This window comes from Lethenteron reissneri, chromosome 23 (genome assembly GCF_015708825.2).
Source record: "Lethenteron reissneri isolate LAM-NWPU_2019-01 chromosome 23, ASM1570882v1, whole genome shotgun sequence".
Lineage (NCBI taxonomy): Eukaryota > Metazoa > Chordata > Hyperoartia > Petromyzontiformes > Petromyzontidae > Lethenteron > Lethenteron reissneri.
This window is the reverse complement of record NC_083801.1, coordinates 21,311,704-21,319,675: the sequence shown is the minus strand read 5'-3', so window position 1 is coordinate 21,319,675 and position 7,972 is coordinate 21,311,704. Positions and strand designations below refer to the sequence as shown.

The 7,972-nt window shown below is 45.5% G+C and overlaps 1 non-coding gene across 1 annotated transcript; it reads left to right on the top strand.

Annotated features, from left to right (window-relative positions):
• Window positions 1–3,166: 3,166 nt before the first annotated feature.
• Window positions 3,167–3,238, top strand: TRNAC-GCA (transfer RNA cysteine (anticodon GCA)). The gene has a single exon. It is a non-coding gene; the product is annotated as a tRNA-Cys (tRNA).
• Window positions 3,239–7,972: the final 4,734 nt, after the last annotated feature.

Genomic DNA, 7,972 nt, shown 5'->3' with positions numbered 1-7,972 from the left:
CGCCTGTTATTAAGGAGGTCGTGGGTTTGATCCCGATCATGACGCCTCCTGCTGTATATTTGGAGTCTGCGTGTTCTCCCCGTGGTCGCGTGCGTTGTTCCCCGGGTCATTCACATTCAGAAACATTGCCGTTCGAGCAATCGGCTTCTGTACATGTCCACACGCTGAGCCACTTTGTTGAGCGATCACGTGTGACCAGGTCGCTTCTGAAAAAGAGCGCCGTTGGTTACGTACGGCACGAAAGAAGTTCAACATATACACGCGTAACGCAGCGCGGTGACCGCTATATCCAGGACACATACAGACACGCATACGGGTGCAGGTGAAAGTCGTTAACGCGGAATCCAGTTCGTCCGGTGTAGCATTATTTGACGTTCATTTGCGGGGAACAATTCGCAGTTGCACCTGCCTGTCGCTCTACATCACACACATACAACAAAAATGCACAAAACACCGCACATGCATTTCTTACACAAGTGGTTCTCAACCGGGGGCAACGTGGCAATGTTCCAGGGGATACGTGGGGTGACTTACGCGTAAAATGACATGATACGTGAGAGCCATTGGTGAATAATCACGTATGAATCTGTCGATATAAAATAACGACGAAATGTGAATCAATATAGAAACTTAGAGCGAGATAAACGACCTTGCTCAGCTCACTGATCGTACACAGTGCAGCCACCCAGAGTAACCAGCGAGCCGAATTACGTCTGGCAGAGCGAACGTTTAAATTTCGTTTCCTTCGCTGGCAGTTACTTAGCTAATTGGGATATAACCTCTCACAAATTTAGCAATCTTTGCAAGAACGTAATCAAACAGGTAGAGTGTTGACTGTTGTGTTAGCCGACTCTCTGTGTTGTATCGCATTATATCTCTAAGTTTACTAGCTTTGTTTTCTCATTCATTCTTGGCTGATGACGATTGCTCGTGTTGCAATCGAAACGTCGTATTCTATTATTTAATTTGTGTTGTTGTTTCACATTGTGCGCAACGACGCGAATTGTTCACCCGTTTCCACGACTTTAAACGTCACGATACGTCGCGCCGTCGTCCATCGACAGCGCCGCCGTTCATAACGCGGCGCGCACGAAGTTTAGCGGACCAGGCGAGAGTGGCTTGTGGGTCGGAAGCCAGACGAGCGAGGTTGGGACCTCGCGGTGTCTCCTCGGGGAATCGGAGTGGACCAAGGGGCTACCTGCGCCTCCGAAGCCGATTGCGGTGGTGACTCTTTGGCTGCGGGCAGCCGTTTTTAAACAAACAAACCAAACAAATACATACATCTTAAACGCAATTTAACACAAAGATAATAAGCGTTTGCTTAAATGTGGCAGGGAATGGGTCGCCGTGGAATGTCTTGGTGACAACAAAATTGACAACTGTCAAACTGTATTGTTAAAGAATAGCGTAGGGGGGTGTGAATAAACGAAATAGACACGGTTTTATTCTCCATTATAAAGGGTTGTTTTGGGTTAGATCGCGTACATATATAAATGTGTCGTTAAAACCCGCCACCACCTGACACAGCCAACTAGTAAGGGTTGTCACGTAAACAGAACGTGGCCAATTCGTCACTAGTACAGCACGCCGGTGTGTTGGAGAGTCAAGCCACAACATTTACAATCTGAGTACGACGTTTCGCCAGTAATTACAACTAGCTTAATCAGGCTACAGCCAGATTTGTGGACAAGTCTTACCGTTTTGTTCCTTATACAGAGGCGTAGATGTGGTGACCACTCTTCTGCGCTCTTGCGCAAAGTTAAACGGTTTAATGCCATCACTTTAATTTGTTTATTTAAGTCAGGATGTGTTGTTGTCACCTGCTGTGTACCTGCTGCTGTGTTTGTGTACAAGTAGCCCTGCGTGTGTGATGCGGCTCGCGAACTTATTTTGGTCAAAGACAAAAACATAATTAAGGGTTCTTCTTCTTCTTCTTTGGAAGGTTGCCGGCCCCTGGTGTGGATCGAACACTGCTGCAGGACGATGATGATGTTGTTGATGATGTTGATAATAATGTTGATGATGATGCTGATGATGATGTTGATGATGATGATTATCATGTTGATGATGATGTTGATTATGTTGATGATGTTGATGATGATGATGTTGATTATCATGTTGATGATGATGTTGATGATGTTGATGATGTTGATTATGATGATGTTGATGATGATGACGTTGTTGATGATGATGTTTATGATGATGTTGATGATGATTATGATGATGTTGATGATGATGATGTTGATGATGTTGATGATGATGATGTTGATGATGATGTTCGCAATTCCGGACTGGCAGGAGCCGCCACAGAGCAACGACATGGTGGATTTTAAGTCTCTTCTGGCTAATTATTTAGAGCGCATTAATAGGAGCACCAATAAACAAGAGCGACTTTAAATGGACCGCGGTTCACTCTTCTGTATTTTTTGCTCCCACGTGATCGGTGCCACTATCTATAATGATTAGTATTATCACTGAACGTCTTCCAAACTTATTCCGCTCAATGTTTGTTTGTTACACGGACAATCCCATGGAGCCAGTCACCAATCTCGCTTCGGTAGCAGCGACTTGCAGTATCCCCACGAACAACAACACGACGAGTTTTTTTTGGGCTGGACAGGAGCCCAGCCACACTCGTAGCTGTCAACCCATACGGTTTAACCCCCGTATTCTTGTACAGGGGAATTGAGTTTTCAAGTCCATACGGTGCACAGCCGTTTCGATACGGTCACATATCTGTTTGTGTCAATTTGTTTGTGTTTCTCCATTGTGATGGGACTTTGTAGGATGAACGTTGAGATTTACTAGGGGGGCACGGGGGAACCAATAAGGTCTGAATTGGTCTGTAATAAGGTAGGGGCACTGATAAGGGGTTGACAGCTATGAAAACTCGAGGCATAGATTGTGTTTAATCGTAGCATGGATTGGAGATAACGAGACGGAACATACGAGATAAGCGATGCGAGAGGCACGTGAGTGATCCTCGCGAGATCCTACACACGAGACGAAGCCGCAACGCGCCAGTCGAAGGCGACCGTACAAAGGAAGGAAACGCGAGGCGATGTCACGCCCCGGAGGGGAGAGGACTACGTGGAGGCGTCTTCTGCTGCTGCTGCGTCTGCGTCGCGGCGGTAACAGGGCACGTGGAGCCGCTCTGCGCCAGGAAGGGGGTATAGCTCAGTGGTAGAGCATTTGACTGCAGATCAAGAGGTCCCCGGTTCAAATCCGGGTGCCCCCTGGCAATTTTGTATTAATTATCATTTTGTTATTGATGATAATAATGAAACTAATTATTTGGTGACGCTGCCGCGACAGCTTTTGTTGTGTTACACAATTAACAGCGAACACAAAATCAACACAATCGTCATTAACGCTTTGACCTTAGACATATATAAAATGGGTGACGTTGCGCGCAGTGTACTATCATTGTGTACTGTGAAGGAGGGCCGTTTGGCTAAAACGTCGCCTATTATACATTTTATTTTAAGGCCACAGTGTTATTGACGAATGCGTCGAGTGCGTTGTGTTAATCGACGTTACGTGAAACTTGTGCATCAATGGTTGCTGTGATATTTTTCCGCAAAATGTAAGAATTAAAGAATCGCTTTATATTTAATCACGTGGCTTGAATTGTAACAATTGCAGTTTACATCCCTTTATCGACCCACTGCTGGCTGCGTGATGATGCCTTGGTGCACAGAAGCGATCCAGCGCTGCGAAGGGAAGGGTTGTGGCGGATCACGTTGAGATTTGTGGCAACTTTTAAAGAGAGCCACTGGGCTACGAGGTGATGGCAGTACAGCAAGTGGGTTGAGGGGGAACGCGTCCGTCTGTGCGGATCAGGATTTGTATTTATCCCGGAGGAATCCGAAGAGCTATGAAGCTCTTTCTCACAGACGCCCAGTCGTGTTCACAGATGTCCAGTGGAATATTTTTTTTCTCCCTCCTGAACATCTTTCTTCCTCCTCCTCCCTCCGACCCCACCACGGCAGTGCATGGTTGTCACGGGATCGGCCAAACATCCCCCAAGCGTGGCGGCTTGACCCCCTTTGAAGGAGTCTCGAGACGTGGAAGATGCCATCCCCCGGTTCGTGCAGCGCCGCCTCGCGACACGCGGACGCACGTGTGAGTGTGCGCGTGTGCGCGTGTGCGGTAAAACAAAAATTCTATAAATTACAAACACATTTTTCGATTTAAAGCTTTCGTGACTGTCGGGATTCATCTTCTTGGTTCTTTCGGTAAAGTCACGTAGAAGGGAAAAAATAAAAAAATAAAACAATAAAATAACATAATAAAAGGATATTTATTTATTATTTTATTATTTCCCTTCTACGTGACTTTACCGAAATCTTTCGATTTAAAGCTTTCGTGACTGCAGGGATTCATCTTCTTGGTTCAAAATAGAATACAACAACAAAATTCAAGAACTACTCAACGATGGCAGCTATACAAGAGACCCCACCAACAGCCTCGTCTCCAAAACCAACAACATCATTTCTGCTTCAACCGCATTAATTGATCAGACCAAACAGTTCTCGTTGAAACCTTCTGCAGCCAGGCCACCAAGATTGTACGGCTTGCCAAAGATACATAAAGAAGATACACCTCTTCGTCCCATTGTCTCTACTATCAACTCCCCCACTTACAAACTGGCTCGTTTTTTGTCCGAAATCCTACGGCCTTTCACTGGAAAAACCACCTCTGCAGTACTAAACTCTACTGACCTGGTATCGACAATCAAGGGGATTGCCCTGTCCCCAGACGACCTGCTTGTCAGTTTTGATGTGGTTTCTTGTTCACCAAGGTGCCTGTGCCTGACACCATCGCAATCATTGAAGACTTGGTTCATCAAGGACTGAATGCTGGGGTACCCCCCCTGGTGAGACACTGCTTAACCAATACATACTTCACCTGGAATGGAACCTTCTACAAGCAAATTGAGGGCACCCCAATGGGCTCCCCCCTATCTCCGGTTGTAGCCAACATCTTCATGGAGAAATTTGAGACGGACGCCATCCAGACTGCCACTCTACGCCCGACCTTATGGAAGAGGTACGTAGACGACACTTTTGTCATCTGGCCACATGGCCGGCCTGCTCTAGACCAATTTCTCGACCACATCAATTCCATACACCCAGCCATCAGATTCACCATGGAAGTCGAAAATGATGGCAAGCTACCCTTTTTGGATGTCCTAATCAAAAGGAGACCTGATGGTTCAATGAGCCACTCTGTCTACAGGAAAGCCACCCACACGGATGCTTATCTAAAACCGGATTCCCACCACCATCCATCCCAGAAGAATTCCCTCATCAAGACTCTATATCATAGAGCCCAATGCATCTCCGACCATGCACACATTTCCAGTGAACTCAAACACGTACGCCAAGCTCTTAAGGCTAATGGTTACTCCGACTACACAATCCGCAAAGCCATCACTCCAACCATCAAGAAGGATCCTGTTGAGGAGCCTTTCAAGACCATCACCTTACCCTACATTGCTGGGGTCACAAAAAAGATCTCCAAAATCCTGATTAAACACAAGATCCAGGTCCGATTCAACACAGTACATAAAATCCGTGATCTGGTCCCGTCTGTAAAAGATGTGGTTCCAGACATACAGTACCCTGGCGTCTACAAACTAAGTTGCCTCTGTGGTAGCAGTTACATTGGAGAAACCAAACGACATGTCTCGGACCGCATCCGTGAACATAAGGCAGACCTGAAACACGGTAGGACAAACACCTCAGCCGTGGCAGATCACTGTTACAATTCAGTGGGCTCACATGACATTGACTTCTCCAAGACAGAGGTTCTCTGCAAGCCATCTGGCTATCATGAGAGATTCGTTCATGAGGCGATCCACATATACAAACACAGAGACAATTTCAACCGAGAAGATGGATTCTGGCTTAGCAATCATTGGAAGGACGTAATAAACCATTTCGGATCTTAACTGATTGTGTTCACGTTAACGGTGACTTTCAGACCGCGTTCCACTCACTGGCATGGTGCAGTGTGCAGAGTAATGTATGGTGTCGTAATTGTACAGTAAACATATAGCAGTATGATACACATTAGGGTGGGTAGAATAATACATAGTGTTATATTAAAATGGATAAGGCAGCAACTGCAGCAGCAGCAGCAAGTGCAGCAGCAGCAGCAAGTGCAGCAGCAGCAGCAAGTGCAGCAGCAGCAGCAAGTGCAGCAGCAGCAGCAAGTGCAGCAGCAGCAGCAACTGCAGCAGCAGCAGCAACTGCAGCAGCAGCAGAAACTGCAGCAGCAGCAGCAACTGCTGCAGCAGCAGTAACTGCAGCTCCCTTTGATGCTGTTAATCCTGCATAATGCACATGCATATGCAGTACTAATTACATTCCTGCATTTCCCATAAATATGCTAAATTCCTGTTGATATGCAAATTCCTTTGTCAATGCGCTCAGCTTATATATATGCTCCAAGCTCGTGTGCTGTTTCATTCAGACTCTGTCGCCTCGACGGACCTGGTTTTCACCTGAGGACGGCTGCTTGCGTTGTGGCCGAAACGTCGTGAGAATTGTTTTACCGAAATCACCAAGAAGATACAAACACATGTTTTTATAATTATTTTTAACAGGTAAGGCCCACTGAGCTATGTAGCATTGTTTGTTGTTGTTGTTGGCCATCACAAACGATAGATTAACGAAGTAAGTGGCTTATCTTTATCGCATGGAAATGTATAGCAGCCAAATACTCTCACCGGACTGTGTGCTTCTCTAAGTGTGGAGAGGGGGGGGGGAAATCCGCGCGGCCACGGGGTGAGAGAGACAGCGCACACTGCGAAATATACAGCAGCAGGCGTCAGGGTCGGGATCGAACCCACGACCTCCTGTATACCAGGCGAGGTAGTTCACATCTCGCCCGTAGGTCGACTCAGCCTTAATTGAGTACCTGATTCGGTGTGAAAATATCAGCACTGGGGAGACAATGGCGGCCGGGTGTGGTTGGCATATTGGGGGTCGATTCCTGGTCACGTTGTACGTCATCAGGCAAGTGGCATCTCAACATGGGCATTGTCTTCCCTCTAGGTCGACTCAGCCAAAAGTGAATGCATGCCACGTTTGGTCGCGTCAGCAGTTGGGAGACAAATGCTACCACGTAAGCTTTGCCTGCCTTCATGATCATCAGCCATGGTCAATCCACTGTTGATGGAAACCTTTGCAAGCCGAGGCCATCTCTCGCGATCCTGCAATGTAATAATCCACCCAGCATATACTGTGGACGAGGTGAATGTATTGCTCCATCTCCTCCGCAGTGGAAGCCTTCACAATAACGTATTTGGTTCTTTCGGTAAAGTCACGTAGGTGAAAATAAAAATAATAATAAATAATAAAATTAGAAATAAAAATAACTAAGTTAATTTATATTCTTGTTTCTTTCGGTAAAGTTACGTAGAAGTAAATAATTGTTTTATATTTTTATTATTTTATTGTTTCCCTTCTACGTGACTTTACAGAAAGAACCAAGAATATGAATCCCTGCAGTCGCGAAAGCTTTAAATCAAATTTAAGTCAATTTAATCATAAAAGAAATAAATATATAAATAAAATATAAATTTACTAAATTCATTTAGTTATTTTCATCTATTTTTATTTTTTTTCACCTACGTGACTTTACCGAAAGAACCAAAGAGTATGTATGGATCCTTGCAGTCACGAAAACTTCTAATCTAGAATTAACGTATTTATCCAGGAGAAACTAAAATTTAAACGCGAATTTGAACAGAAAGAGGTAATACGTTGGTAAGAGTGAAAAGACTTCCAGGGGGAGGAAGTTTGTGTGGAAGCCCGATGCATCGTCGATTATGAACGGGATATCAATAACGATGCATGGGCTGGTTTCATCCTCTTGGTGCTCATCGGCGAGAAACAGCACGCGCAGACGACACCAGGAGTCGGCCAACCAAAATACCAACAGCCATTTATCGAATTTGGTC